General features: G+C 41.0%; 1 pseudogene; it reads right to left on the bottom strand.

The window, feature by feature from the left end:
- Positions 1-337: 337 nt before the first annotated feature.
- LOC125391651 (tyrosine-protein phosphatase non-receptor type 1 pseudogene) lies at positions 338-1,646 on the bottom strand (annotated as a pseudogene).
- Positions 1,647-16,486: the final 14,840 nt, after the last annotated feature.

The following is a 16,486-nucleotide window of genomic DNA, read 5'->3' as shown; positions in this document are numbered from 1 at the left end:
AAACAACAATGTGTTGTAATTTTTTTTTTCTCCAAAAACAAATGAACAGAGAGAGAAAGGGGAGGAGTGAGGTGAGAGCGAGTGAGTGGAGAGGATTTGGCATTTTCTCTACTTCTCCTCAACAGGTTAAGGCCCTGAGATTAGACTGTTCTCGGGACCATGGGGCTCCTGCCAAGCCCAGTGCACTGATGCCCCTCCTGGGGCTGGCCCTTGCAGTTCCATCACAGGCTTGCAAGCTGTTCCCGACAGCGGGTCAGACTCTGCAGACCGAATCCTAAGCTGGGCAGCAGCAGTGCCCAGCGTACTTGCGCTCGCAGCAGTCCGTCACAGCAGTCTGTCAGTGAAAGCACACCCGGTAGCAGAGGTACGCACCAGTCGCCAGGGCCGTGGCCATGCACACGTTGACCAGGAAGGGCTTCCAGTGAGTCAGCCAGTGTGCCTTTTGTTCCTCATCCGTTGGGGACGGCTTTTCCTTGGTGGGAACAGATGCCTGGGTGCCCTGAAGACCTCCAGCCACCATTCGTTTTCTAACTTCAATGTCTTGACTCATGCTGCTCATGCTATGCATAGCACTTAAGGGGTCTCTACCTTCCTCTCTGGCCAGGCTGTCTTCGTTCTCACAGGTCTCCTTGCTCATCCACTGGTGGTTGGAGAGGAGTTCCTTGCATTTCCCATTGTGAGGATCTAGGATGCATTTGAGTGGCCGGGGAGTTGGGAGGACATGCTCGGGTGGGGGCTCCAAGTCCTCATGAGAGAGCTCCTTCCACTGATCCTGCACTGAGGAGTCGCCCATGATAAACTTTGCACCCTCGATCACAGCCAGGTAGGAGAAGCACAGCAGGTCGGCCATCTGGATGAGCCCCATGCGAAACCTGCGCATCTCCGGAAGCGCTTTTTTAATATCCACAGACGAGGGGTCTTTCCTCTTGTCCATCAGCAAGAGGCAGATATCAGCCAGACAGAAGGTCCCCGACCTGCCGGTGCCAGCGCTGCAGTACACCACGATGGGGCCATGCTCCGGGCTGAGGGAGCCTGACTCTTGGACTTTGAAAAGGAAATTGAGGAAGGAGGCAGTAGACTTGGGGACTCCAAAGTCAGGCCATGTGGTATAGTGGAAATGCAGGATCTCCAGGGCCTTTTGGGTAGCCAGGTTTTCCAGCTCCAGCTGTCGCACTGTGTAAAATGACTTGACATCTTAAGATATCAGTGTCAATTTCAAATCTGTGTCATCAAAGACCATTTCTTTTTCTTCTTTCTGTGGCCAATACTGGGCACATTTTAACGAGCCTTTCTCCATGATGTGGTTGAGTATGACCACACCCCTGCTCTTCTGCTCCCACACCATCTCCCAGAAGTGCCCACATGTGTTTGGCAAAGGGCCCTGGGTGAGACTATAGCTCCTCTGGGCTTCCTCCATTTTTATCAAACTGGCGTTGATGTAGTCATTATCTTCCTGGTACAATTTAATTCAACTATGATCAAAGGGGCTGACATCCCGGTACCTGTTCCGGTTTTTGTTCTTAGGAAGTTTCGCCACTCTGCATGGGAAGTCACTGGCTGCATGTCAAATATCCTGGTAAATGGCTGCCCAGTTCCCGGCCTTGTGGATTTGTTCGAACTCCTTCTCCATCTCCATGGCGGGCGGGGCCGGCTGCCCACATCCCCTTGGCCGATCCCGCTAGGCCATGTTGCTCTGCGCCATGTTGCCCGCCGCCACCGCAACCCCAGCCTCCCAAGCTGCAGCTCGATAAACTCTTTCTTTAAACCTTTGCTATTCACGTGATTTTTTAAAATGAAATTCTGAGGCCTGCTACATGCTTCCAATCAATAATTGATTAATTTCTTTATTACCTTGTGCTAGAGGACCTGGCAGACCCATATGGGGCCAGATGTGTGTTATGTACATCAGACAAAGCCTATTCCTGATTATGTCTTGTACCTTGATAAACAATAAAGTAATCTCTGTATCATCTGTTATAAATTCAGCGGTTTTAATATGTAAGATAACTCTTTCTGCATATTGTGAATCTGTAACTATATTAAGAGGTTCTTTAAATCCCTTAGCACCATAAGAATGGCATATAATTCTGCCTTCTGGACAGAATTATAAGGGCTTTGTTCCACCTTACTCAATTTGTCTGAATTGTAACCTGCCTTCCCTGATTTATCTATCTTTCTTCTTGGTTCTTGTATTCTATCACAGGCATTCAAGGCTGCTTTGTGGCATAGGGACAATACTTTTTCATCATAAAGAGCTTGGATCTGTGGATCAGCGTACACTCCTACACCAAGAATTTGATCCTGCAAAACCTCCACACCTTTTGCTTTTCCTTGCTGTTCCATATGTTTGGATTCCTCTCTGAAATAAACTCTAAACATCAAGGAAGGTCCATCTTCTAACACCGCTGATGCTAACTGGAAGAAATCATGGGATATCGCCCAGACATTAGAAGCCCAAGTTCTTATCATTTCCTTAACAAATGTAGAGTGCAAGCCATAACTAACAATGGCTTGCTTAATTTCCTTTAGGTCATTCATTCCTACTGGTGTCCATCTAGCTCCTTTGTCTCCCTTTGAGCCTTTAGAAGTTGACATTTTGTCAGAATAAATTACAGGGTATGTCGCTAAAACCCTGGGTAAACCGTTTCTGACAGCAGATGATGGCATTGTGTCCTGCCCTTGTATCTTCTCACCAGGCTCACCAGCTCCAATAATTTCTTCAATTATTTCAAATTTCTTAATCATTGTCTCACGTAAGGCCTGAATCTCTTGACCTGCAAAGGTTTCTAGTGATTTTCCTATGGTATTAATTTTCTGGCCCCCATTCTGTACCTGTGATTCCAAGGTCTTAATGTTGCCTTTCAAAGATAACATCTCCTCCTTGAACTGCCCCCGAATATTGTGTAAGTTGCCATCCTGGAGGTATAATCTGTCTGTTACCTTATCAAAACTCTGTGATAATTTCTGAAAGTCAAATTCAACAGCCTGGACCCTTTCAGATAAGTTCCTAGTACCCTTAGATAAGGAGTCAATTTTGCCTATCATAGTATTAATCCTATCAATTAATGTCATATACTTCCATAATGATATAATATGAAGAAGGAAATTGAAACCTAATAACAAGTAAATTGAGGTACCTCCATAGGCATCTAGGCCTCTTGTGATAGCTTCCAAAGTGGCAGCAAAAGCCGCGACTAAAGTCCCATTAAAAACAAAACCTGCCATTTTACCTGTTAACCAGCAGACGGCACTGCTTCCGAGTTGCAACCGGAATCAATGGAAAGGAGTCAGGATAATCCTGAGGTACTTGAGAAGTTAGATGTCCAAAAATCCCGAGGTTGATAAACAGCACAGCTCACCCTGGGTGTCCGTCCTGCTCTGACCCGATATAGGGGGTCGTGACACAGCCGTTGGTAGACCAGCTGACTGTCCGCCCAGTGTCCCTATGCTGTTCTGCTGGGACAAAGGTCATGGTGCAAATGCAAATGCTGTGGCAGGTATTTCAAATAGCGCTTCCGCTGGATGTGGCAACAACTTGCACTCTGACTCCCGTTGCCCAAGCGCTGCACTTAAAACCTGCTCAGACTGTCCGGGCCCATGGATCCTGAGAGGCATGGAGTTTCCACGACTAAGGGAGGGCTTGTGCCAAGCCAAGCGAGAGGCAGGCAGCCGAGCTGGGAGTATGGGGGAGTGCAGGTGGTTCTAAAACCAAATGCTGGGTGCCAGATCATACGCGAAACAATCCCACACCAGTTTGAGGGGAAAAACTTACAGAACAACATCGTACACATCAGCCAGGAAAGAAGTCTAGTTGCTGGAGCAAGAGAGAGAGCAGAGGGCTGCCACTGCTTTTTAAAGAGAGAGAGACCACACCCCAGTGGGCTGGTATCTCAGTGGCTATTGGCTAAAGGAGTGGAAGGAACTCCCACAGCACCTCACCTCAATTGGGAAAGATACTTGGTCATAATGCCTCTTCACAGCAATAGAAAAGTAACTAAAACAGTTATTTCATGTCAAAGGCCAGATCCTACATTATCATTAGTTAATTTATACTCTCAAATATTAGATAATAAACCAAAAGACAATACTTCTTTTGTTTGAGACAAGGTCTTGGTTGGCCTGGTGCTTGCTGTGTAGCCTAGACTGGCCTCAAACTCACAACAATCATGCACTAGTCTCCAAAGAGCTATTAAAGACATGTGTTGGTTGTCAACTTGGCTATATTTGGAATTAAATAAACCCCATAATGACTGGGTGATATGAGAACCCACAATTTATTATGGGGTGCAATGGAAAGACAAATTTACAGATACAGAACAAATCAGACACAGCTACTGATTGAGCTGCCTCATCCAGTCTTTCTGCCCAGGGGTGAAGAGCACCAACTGTGCTGCCTCTTCATCATTTGCTCTCCACCATGCTGAGAGAGAGTGCAAGAGCAAGAGAATGAAATAACTCTCCTATCAGCTTTTAAACAGGCATGTAAACAGACAAGACCATGCCCTAGGGCTCATAACCCCAAAAGCCATTGGCTAAAGGGATTGAAATCCCACAACAGCTTGGCATATCTGTGAGGAATTTTTGCTTAGTTACATCCTTTGAAGTGAGAAAATTCACTTCTGATCTGGATCTTTGAGGTAGGAAGACGTACCTTTAATACAGATCTTTTGAGGTGAGAAGACCCAACTCTAATCTGGGCTATACCTTCTGTTGGCAGCCTATAGAAGGACATGGAAGAAAGAAGCTTCACTTCACCCTGTCTGCTTGCTCTTACCTAGAAAATCCATTCCTTTACTGGCATTAGAACCTATGTTTTCCAGATTCTGGCATACTTGAAGACCAGTTAAGATATCCAGCCTCTTGAACCGAAGAACTACTGAGCTCTTGGACCTTCTGTTCATAGGCAACCATTGTTGGATTAGCTGGACCACAGCCTGAAGGTTGTTCTAATCAATCCTTGTTTTATTTATAGAGAGATTCATTCTATAAGTTCTATTACTCTAGAGAATGCAGACTAATACACCCAGACTTTAAAATTCCAAACTGGCGGTGGACACTTCTCTAATGAGAAACTTGTAGAATTTGTAGAGCCAGATTTGGAGGTGATGACAATCCAGTCTGAGCTATTGGAGCTTCCAAATTGTCCTTGTTTTAGAGTTTGCCATCATCTATTTGAACAGAAGCTAAGCCAGTGACTTAGGCCTCAGAACCATGTAGATGGAACCCTGGCAGAATTTGTAATGTTCTGGGAGCAAAAGAAATGACAAAAGATGTCTTAGTGCCTGTCACATATCTGTGTGTGTGTGTGGCAAGGCTCACTTTAGGGTACTAATGCTTACCAGCATGTGGTGAAACATTCCCAGTAACATCATTATGAGTGGAAGTTGACATTCTGAAGACAAGTTTAATTTCAAGAATGAATAGGCCTGTCAACTATAGGGCGCCTCTTGAGAAATGCAGCCTGAAAGTTGGGCTTAAAAAGTTTTATTTCATGACATTAGAATAGCAAAGAAGTAATTTTCTGAACTGTCTCTCCTCGAAGTACATGCCTTGGGTTGAGGTTCTTTGAATCTCAATGCAATGTTCGAGGGAGATGGTAATTTGTTTTCTTAGCCATCCTTGTTCTTGTATTTCTTTGTTCCCATTTGCATGCAGTGAGAGAAAGCAACATTTGATAGTTCTCTTTCAATGTTTTATGTCTACGTATAAATCTCTTCATTGTTAAGGAACCTCAGAGTCATTGATTAAGTATTGTTCCATCCCTTCTTAGACTCTTTCCACCAGGCTAGATGATCATATCATTCTGTTCTCTGCATGGCTCTCTTGAAAACCTATCTCCTCTTGCCTTTCTAATTTAACTTCTGAAATAGTTTTATAAATGTATCCATCTGAAGAAGTACTGACAAGAGATTAATTCAGGAGGTTGATCTGAGTAACTTTAAAACACATAAATACCTAAAGAAATACTATATTTAAATATATTTATACTTTTACTATATCTGTAGATTATATAATAAAATTAGATATATATCTTTGAAATATATACACATGCACATACAGATATATAGTGGGCAGATTACAATGAGTCTTATGGGATAAAAACATGGAAATAAAGAAAGAGGGAGAGAGAGAGCAAGAGAGTACATTTATTATAGACAATAACTGCCTATGACTCAAAACAAGATAAAAACGGAGAATGAGGTGGTCTTTCTTGGTCTGGATTACCTCACTCAATATGTTTTTTAGTTCCATCCATTTACCACAAAGTTTGTGATTTCATTTTTCTTTGAAACTGAGCAGTATTCCATAGTTGATCACCGGAGTGATGATAACTCCATTTCAAGAGAACACCATTTTCTAACCCTCCCACATATGTTTCTAACTTCTGGATCCCAGAATCTAATGCTCTATTCTCTTGAGTTTCTCCTCACTGCCAAAAGGTCAACTTCTCCCTAAAAACTGCCACTATACAAATTAGCCAATACTCACTATTGTTGTTCACCTTTACGCAGAAGTCAAGTTTTACCTTTTGGATCATGTAATCATTTCTTATGATGCCAGCCACATATTCAACAAGAGCAATCCTGCCCACTGAATGTTAATTCTGCAATCCAATCTAGCAATTTGAATGTTAAGCAATTGTATATCCCACAGTCAAAAGGTTTCAAACATATTTTTGTAAATGGAGACGACTTTTTCGTTCCCAAATAATCACACAGAAACGATATTAATTACAACACTGCTTGACCAGTGGCTTAGCACATTCTTGGTTAACTCTTATATCTTAAATTAACCCATTTTTATTATTCTGTGCATTGCCTGTGTCAGAAATGAGCCAACGTTCTCCCTTCCCCCATTTAATAAAGGAACTCTCTGTGCTTGTGTGTGGTTTGTGCCTAATCCAGGGTCCAGGAGGGAGCACTCCACTGTGTTTAGGACCCTTCAAAAACTCTATCCTTCTTCCTTCCCTCTTTTTACCTCTGTTTCTCTCTGTTCATCTCTCAGAAGGTCATGGTGACTATAGTTTATGGAAAATGAATCAGAAAAAGCAAGAGTGGACATCATTGCTGTAGTAATTCAGACAATGCCATTAAAACCAGAAAATAACATGACCACAAGATTTATTCAAGATTGTGTTGGAAAAGGAGAAGCAGTGTACAAGAAATAAGAATAAAGAATTAACTGTTGAATGGGTTGTAGGTTGGGCATAGAATTTTGTACGATCAAAATTACAAGGAAGAATTATTTTAATGGACATTGAATGGATTCAGTTTTGGACACGATGGGTCATGGGATTTCCAAATGGGGCTGATAAGTGGGAAGCTGGATACATGCATCTGTTATTCACACATTTTTCATCTGAAGGTATAGTTCAGGTTTGTCATCTGGCTGGCAGCACAGTCCGCACTGACTCTCAAATACTCCAAGTTCATATTCTTCTAAGGACACAGGCAGTACATTTGTTTTCCTCTGTGAAGAAAATGTGGCCCTTCTCTTGAAGAAAACTTTATAGAAAGCTTGAGGCTGAGTTTGCACAAATATGGGAACAATTAATTTCTTAGTGTGTTGCCATCTTGCAACATGACTAAAATTAAGTGCTTTGGAGAACCTAGCTTTCCCCTTAACCTTCTATATTTCATAGCTTTCCTGAGTATAACTATCTGTCTCTGTGGCAGCTAGAATTGATTTATTATTTTGTTAATAAATAAAGGAAATGGGGCCATGATATAGGATGTTCTTCTGTATATGTGTTGCTTTTATTGGTTGATGAATAACACTATTTGGGCTAATGACTTAGCAGAGTAAAGGTGGGTGGGAAATCCAAACAGAGATATATAGAGAGAGTAGGCACAGTCAAGGAGATGCCATGCAGCTGCCAAAGGAGGCAAATGTCGTATAGCTGCCTAAGAAGCAAGAGGTAACAAACCAGAAGCCTTGTGGTAAAATATAAAATAATAGAAATGGATTAATTTAAGATGTAAGAGCTAGATAGGAATATGCCAAAGATATCGGTCAAACAGTGTTGTAATTAGTATAGTTTCTGTGTGATTATTCATGTCTGGACAGCCGGGAAATGAATGAGCAGTCTCCGCCTACAGGGCTATGGCATGTGTGGTAAGGGATTGACAACACAAAAGGTAGCTGGTGTCACAAAATTTGCTAGAGTTGATCTTAAGGACTCATAAAGGTTTGGTTTTGTGGTTCTTTGAGGAGTCCCCATTAGGACTCAAAGGCACTTGGAATTAGAGCACCCTATAAGGCTGGTCATATGGTCACAATTCTAGAACATGGGTGGCTCATCCATCATTCAGAGAAAGGAAAAACATACTTGTAAAAACTATTTCTTGTTGTTAAATACAGGAATAAAAAGGCATTAACATCCTTTGAATAGTGTGAAATTTTTGTCTGTAAGTGCTTTGAGTACTTGGGAATTTTCTCTGCGTTTCTTTTTCCTTTTTATCTTTCAGTTGTTTTTGATCATAGTGTGTGGCCTTGGCAGCCATACTTACATTTCTTCTAAGAGGGTGCTGAGCCCAGATGGTTGTGGTCTCCAAAGGTACTAACTGTTGCCTTCAAAGTTATTCAGTCCAGCTTGCCTTCAAAGCATGTTCAGAAGTGCAGTCTAGGAAAAAACAGAAGTTATTTATAAATTATATTAACAATAATACTCTTTTACACAACAATATTTTTTATGTGTCAGAAGATGAAGGAAACCTGCCCCGTCCTCTTTTATGTTACTCACTCCCAGTATGTAATGGGTGGTGCCAGCTTTCTGGTACTGTGACAAAATACTGGAGATGATGAGCTTCATTAATGAGGCTAATTGGCTCATAGTTTTAGAGTTTTCAGTTTATGGTAAGATGGCCTTGTTGGTTTTGAGCTTGAAGCAATGATCACATTATTGTGGGACCATATGTCAAAACTATTCATCTCATGGCTAGGGAACAAGGCAGGGTGGGATTCAATACCCCTTGTAAGATCCACCCCCATTGTCAGAAGACCTCTCACTAAGCTTTGCCTCTTAAAAATTTTGTTATAATTTGACATTTTAGGCATTATTCACCTGTATTCACACAGGATCATTTGCTACATTTGGACAGCATTTTAAATTCTCATGTAAAAACTGTAATGGAGGGATGATCAGATGTCACCTATATGTCAGTCACAAGGTAGTTCCAAAAACTACTTTACTTTTTGTGTAGATAAATGAATACTCTCTTTCAATTTCAAAATGAATACTTCAGTAATTATCATATTTGTTTTGCACAGCTGCCAGATAATTCACAGCCAGATATAGCACACAGGGACTGTACCTCTGATTTTCTATGTGATAATGCCTACTCCCTTACTGGATGGTGTTGTAGAGACTCTCATGGTAGAAGTAGGTTGGGCAGTCGGCTGTGTATGCTAACTACTTTTCTCATTACTGAGGTATACTAGATGGTCATATGTTGTATGTCAACTTGACACAAGCTAAAGTCATCTGAGAGCAGGGAACCTCAAGAAAATTCCTCCTGTCGGGCAGTGGTGACACATGCCTTTAATCCCAGCACTTGGGAGGCAGACTGATCTTTGGGTTTGAGGCCAGCTTGTTCTATAAAGTGTATTCCAGGACATCTAGGGTTATAATGAGAATCCCTCTCTTGAAAAACCAAAAAACCAAACCAAACCAAACCAAAACAAAAAAACCCAACTTCATAAGTTCAGGTTGTTGGGAAGCCTGTAGAGCATTTTCTTAATTAGTGATAGACAGTTTAGGTTGTAGGCATTGCCACCCCTTGCCTTGTGGTCCTGAGTTCTATAAGAAAGTAGGCTGAGCAAGCCAGAGGCAGCAAGCAGTACACATCTGTGTTGTATCTGTTCCTGCCCTGTTGAGTTCCTGTGTGACTTCCCTCGATGACGAAAAGCAATATGGAAGTGGAAACAGAATAGACCCTTGGCCTCCAGATTTGCATTTTGGTTGTGACATTTCGTCACAGCAATAGTAACCCTACCTAAGACATGAAGCGAAATATGTAACAAAGGTAATTTAAGGTCTACTGTGGTTCATGGTTCCAGGGAACACAGTCCATCATGGAGGGGAAGTCACAGTGGCAAGAATGTGAGGCACTTAACCATACAGTGTCCGTAGTCAGGAAACAGAGGGAGACAAACATTGATGTTTCACTCTCTCTGGGATTCCAGCCCATGGAATGATGCCATCACCAGAAATTTACCTCCTAGGTGGCTCTAGATACTGATGGGTTGATAATTAGTATTAACTGTCACACCTGTGGTCTCACCTGAGCTCTGCCCCTTGGCACCTGTAAACCTAGCAAGTCCTTTCACCTCTGTGTGTCTTACATTTCCTTTAATATAAAATGGATAGATTTAGCCTTATTTCCTCAAGGTATTTGTGAATATTAAATTAAAACTAGCTTTGTGGGCACAAATAGGAACTCCAGTTTACTTTTAAAAAACAGTTATTTGTGTGTGTGTGTGTGTGTGTGCATGTGTGCATGCATATATGTATATGGAGGATGTGTGCAGGAATTGAATGTGGGTCCCTGGTTTTGGATCTGATTACCGTAGGAGTCAATATTATGCAAAGACATTTGTGGCAGGAAGAAAGTCCTACTGGAAATGACTCCTCAGTCTCGGGCTTCCTAGCTTTTAGGATCATAATCCAAAATAAGCTTCCATTGTTTGTAAATTACCCAGTATGTGGTGTTCTGTTCTAATAGTGGAAAATGGAATAATGCAATCAATATGGTCTTTAACTTATTCATTTATTTCTTAACTTGTTCATTAATCACGTAATTTAACAGGAGACACCGTGCAGATGGAGATAAAGCATAGTTCTGGTCTTCAAGAGACTTTCAGCTTCATCCAAAGGCATTGTTAAAGGATAAGTACAGAGCGCCACAGCAGGTGAAAGGGAGGAACGAGCAATACTACAATTACAAGCTGACAACAAGCTCAAGAGTTGCTTGGGAGGCATGTGAGCTGTTGAGTCCAACTTGGATGAGTGGATTATTGTCATCCCTTATGGGAAGCATATGCTCCCTGTACTTACTTCTTTGATAGGGTTGTGGTTTTGTGGTAAAGCTTATGTTGTTGCATAGCTCAATATGCATTAGGAAACAGACACACAGTAATCACTCAAGGCCTATAGTAGTAAGTTCCTGCTAACTCTAAACCACGGGCAGGGTACTTCTGGGCTTCTAGTATGGACACGACTAATATGAGTCATGCTGTTTATGCGACAGGCTTAGGCAACATGGTGAGTGCATACATTGCTTGCTTCCTTTGCTCAACTTCATCTTCACAGTCATTATCCCAGTGGGGAGAAAGAGAGTGAGGCATTATGGGTCAGATATGTTGATCAGCATAGGTAGAATGGGCACCATCATAATACCTATAGACCCAAGCATGGAAACTAAATCTGGTCTGGCTACTGCTCTATGATGACCTTGTATTATTAAAACTGTCCATCCTTTCATACAGTGTTCATTAACTATTCACTATGAGACAGGTTTAGGTTGACTTTGAATATTAAGTGATTTTCAAAAAATACTTTCCTGTGGACTAAATAAAAATAAGCAGATGATTTTTACTGTAGTGAGTTAACTACAACAACATGGATAAATGTAAAGGGATCTGAGGAAATACAGAAGATGGACAGAATTAAGATGACAAGGTCAAACTGGTGAGATAGCTCAGCTAATAAAGTTGCTTGTCACCAAGTTTGATGACCCGAGTTTGATCTCTTGGACCCGCACAGTGAAAGGAGAGAACCCATCCTCTACAAGTTGTCTTCTGACTTCCATGTGTGATCCATGTCAGCGCTCCACTTTACACTACATATGATCTTATTAAAAATTAAAAAATGGCAAGATTAGAAAGTGGTCACTCTAGAAAGGATTAACTCTCAGAGTGTGGCAGTAGCTGGTCAGTGTAAGGTTAAGAAACAGAGACACCGAAAGGCAACTTTTTTGCTTTAATTCTGGCCTCTGACATGGGGGATTCCAGGAGGCAGATTCTTGACTTCCCTTCAGCAGGAGACTCTTGCTGAAGGAGGGGAAGAAATGCCTTGAGAATCCTCTTCAGTACAAAAAAGAAGTGTGACATACAATGGCTGAATGCTTTCTGCCACAAAGCAGTGACATCCCTCAGCTGAGGTGGCATCGAGAGAAGAGCACCAGGTAGCATTTGGACAACCACTCTATACTAACTTTCAGATCACATTTGCATCACTATTTTGACAATTTTGAACCCAGGCAATAAGCTGGAGTATAGAGCAATAGTGAGGAATAATGTTTCTAGAAGTCGTGTCCACTTGACTTGTGGGTTCTCTGTGACACTGTTTAGCACCAATATCTATGGTCATACCAACCCAAATTCACCTGATCTCATCTGTTTTGCACCAGAATTTGAGAAAGGCATGTGAAAGCATTGGATGATGTATTACTTATTATGCTTTTCAAAATTTAAAAATTCTGAAAACAGTATATTGCTGTATGTATTTATTATAGAGTATATATTTATATTATTATTATTATTACCTTGTAGATTTTTACAAAGTGCTGATAACTATTCTAGAAAAAGACAGGAGGTATGGAACAATATAAAAATGAGGTCATAGATTTGGATATGAAAAGTGTTTGTCCTCTTCTTAAACACCTCGTATCTTGGTGATTGGTGCAGCTCACAGACATCTCACAGCTAAGGATCTAAACTTACATCTGTAAGTCATACAACTGCCTGTTCCAAGCTTTTCAAAGAGGAACAGCTTATTAAATTTCAACCAACCTCTATTCTTTATTGACTTCAAACAGCTGGAGTCAGGGAAAAGGGGCCATGGCAGAGCTCCTTTTCATACCCCAATCCAACCTTCCATCTCTATAGAAATCAGATCACATTATAGATAGAGTAGTAGCCGTGATGGATATTTCCTTCAAAGACTTCAAAAGCCAAGCTTGTAGCAGAGAATTCCTGGAAATAACCCACTGCACATAGAGAATGCAACAATACTTTCCTAGGACTCCCTGATGGTTTCCTGTGGAAGATAGATGGTTTCCTGTAAAAGGCAGTAGCACCACCTAAAGATGTACAAACCATCACCTCTGCAATGTGACTATCACTGTAGGCGGCCAGAAGGACTTGGCAGATTTGATAACTATATGCATTCATCAATTATTACAGATTAATTAGTGGGCCCAATGAACTGCTGGGGGCCTTAAACACTGAAAACATCACAGGACTGACGTCAGAGAGATTCCGAGCATGACTCTCTACTGATGGCCTGAAGGTGGAGAACAGAATCCTGCCAGCTGCCTAGAGGGGCCTAGAAGCAGCTTCTCCAGGAAAGTGGACGTGGTGACTGATGCATTTATGGCAGCTTTGTGGGGCTACTAGATGTCTAGCCTACAGAATTATAAGATGGAAAATGTTCCAAACTACTGAGTTTGTGGCAATTTGTTATGACAGCAATAAACAGTATACCTTTACTCACGTGGTACAAGACCTGAGACTGCTTACAGGATTGGGAGAAGGGGTCCCAGTCTTGTAAAGAAACTTCAGACCTCCACGGGGCCCTGCACTGGTCTGAGCAGTCTCCCCTTTCCACCTTAATTCGTTGCCTGTCCTTCCCGTAGCTAGTGTTGAACAGGTGGCCCCAGGCAAGGTTAATATGAGGAAACAAGAAAGTGGGTCCTATCCAGACTCCTTGTTTTTCAGCTGTTACAGTCTTCCAAATAGAGGATGGGGTAAGGGAGTCCACAAAAAAGAAATAAGAAAGAAGTATCTATCTGTGAAAAAAACGTGATAAGCAGCCTGAGAAGTTCAGTGCTAATGGCAGAAAAACATGGCAAATATTTTACATTATATATGGATTTACAACTTATAACACATTTTTTTTTTAGATAAAGAAGCTAAAATCTAAAGAGCCACACATTGACTAGATGCTATCAGATCCAGAATCTGAAATCCCTGACCTGTTGGCTGGACTCCTTCTTCCTCACTGAAGTGTTATCAATGTAATGTATAAAAGTTTCCCCAGTGTCAATCAGTAGTATTGCTTTTAAGAAAAATTTAACAACATAGTCAAAAGTTTGTGCCTAGAAAAAGTTATGCTATTTCTACTACATTTTATATCTTTGTTGTAATTTAAAACTTGACATAAAGTTGCTCCATTTGGAAACTGAAGTCATTTTTAGATTAAGGAGAAAAATGAGAAAGAATACAATACTGAACACAGAGTAAAAATGTTATTCCTGTCTGAAAAAGAGATTATTAGCATATCATATTGAGAAATGCTTTTATAAGGATGTTCAACATTGCTAACTATTTCTCATTTAAAAGTCCGTCCCCAATTTGAGATATTTATATATCAAGACATAGAGGAAAGAATAGATTTTAGAGTTAAATTAATTTATATTTGATTTTTACCAGTCATGTGACTTTGGGTAAATTGTCCCATCTTAACCTCAGGTTTTTATGAGTCCTAATGAGACCTGCTTTGTAATAGTGCAAAGAATATCAGGTAATCAAAATAATCCATGAGTTTAAACTTTAAATATGGTGCCTGTAAGAGGACATGTCTTTAATACAAAATTCATTTTCTGTTATTAATTTATCATTTTCAGTCTTCCTTGTCTTTTTTGTGATTGACCCTAGAAATCATTACTCAGTGGCACTGCAACCCGAGAGGCCAGATCCTGACGTGGTTCAGGAATGTGCAGGAGGAAGAACTGAATGGTGATTTCATGGATGAGGGAGTGAGCAAGCAGTGCTTCTGGGGATGTGGGAGGCAGTGTACGTGTGGGGAGGGGCAATGACTTTACCTGCAGCCAAGGAGATTTCCCTTAGGCTCGCTTGGCAAAGAACGACTTGAAATAATTTGGTTCTTATCGTTGCATAACTTTCACACGTAACTCTTCAGGGGTGTTTGCTCTTTACTCGGTGAATGGAAACTGCCTGTTGTCTTCAGCTGGCGCCTGTTCAAACAAGGCTGCATTCCACAACCGTGCCTGTGACTCAGTGTTTTTTCCACTGCATACAGGCCTGAAGTTCCCTCTTTAGAGAGGAACATGCTACTGTATGCGTAGTTAATCACCAGACTGGATAGACAGATAGTTTGGCTTGAACTCTGGATGCTTTGCCAGTTAGCATCTGAAATTGAATTACTTAGTAACTCTGAGGAAGTTACATAACAAAGAAATTTATCATTATAGGCATATTTTTAATACAAGTTTGGCATGCTTACATATAGAAGAAGACTCAGTGGTGACTGAGTAGCGATTCCTTAAACTTACAGATTTTTGACTTATTCCTCTATTTTCAAGTAAAATACTTAAAATCATTGTAGCGTTCTACATATATTAAATACATTTATGAATTACACTCTAAGTATAATTACTCTAAGTATGAATTACACTCTAAGTAGTATTCAGAAAATTCATTATTAATATAAACAATAGTTGATTGGCTAACCTTCCTGACTTTGTGCTTTTGTCTCAGCCCAGACATCTCCTCTTTTCTAAAACGTCTCATTAGATATAGAGCATTCAGTTCAGCTGTGCAGCGTCTCATTAGATATAGAGCATTCAGTTCAGCTGTGCAGCGTCTCATTAGATATAGAGCATTCAGTTCAGCTGTGCAGCGTCTCATTAGATAGAGAGAATTCAGTTCAGGGTACAGCGCTCCCTGTGTTGATCTCATATATGTGTTTCTTTCCCCAGGTGCCAAAAAGACAAAAACAACAAGAACTTTGTAGAGTTGGCCTTTGCCTATTACCACCGAAGCCTCTAACATTCATTGTATTAGTACAGAGATGTTGTTGTGGAATATTACTTTAACTTTGCTGCATTTGTTTAATGATATGAAGATGTGTTGTTTTGTTTATGATGCATTTGTGTAGCTAGGTGAAGATGTGTTGCTGTTTCACCTTGCCTGTCTAAGGCACCTGATTGGTCTAATAAAAAGCTAACCAGCCAAAAACTAGACAGTACAGGGCTAGGTAGGGCTGGCAGGCAGAGAGATTAAGTAGGAGGAGGCTTGAGAGAGAATGAGAAGGAAATGCCTGGGACCAGTAGTGAGGTAGCCACAAGCCAGTCAGACATGGAAGAAGCAGAAAAGTAGAAGATACAGAATGAAATAAAGGTAAAAAGCCCCAAGGCAAAATGTGGATAAAGAGAAACAGGTTAAGTTAAATTATAAGAGCTAGAGGGACAAGAATAAGATAAGGCCAAACATTCATAACTAATGATAAGTCTCAGTGTCATGATTTCGGAGCTGGTTGGTGGCCCAAAAGAAAGCCTGCTACAAGAAAATATTGGGTAATGTTCCTAACATATTCCTAAATAAGAGCAGCAGCAGAGTCTATTGCATTTAGGAATCATTGCATACAGAAGTGCCCAAGTCCTTTTTATTGATTTTAACTTTTCAGTTCAACACCAAAAAGTCTAGCCACGAATTACAATATGTGAACTGAAATGTAAACAAC

The sequence above is a fragment of the Myodes glareolus genome, chromosome 5 (assembly GCF_982192425.1).
Source record: "Myodes glareolus chromosome 5, mMyoGla1.1, whole genome shotgun sequence".
Lineage (NCBI taxonomy): Eukaryota > Metazoa > Chordata > Mammalia > Rodentia > Cricetidae > Myodes > Myodes glareolus.
This window is presented reverse-complemented; position numbering and strand designations above follow the sequence as displayed.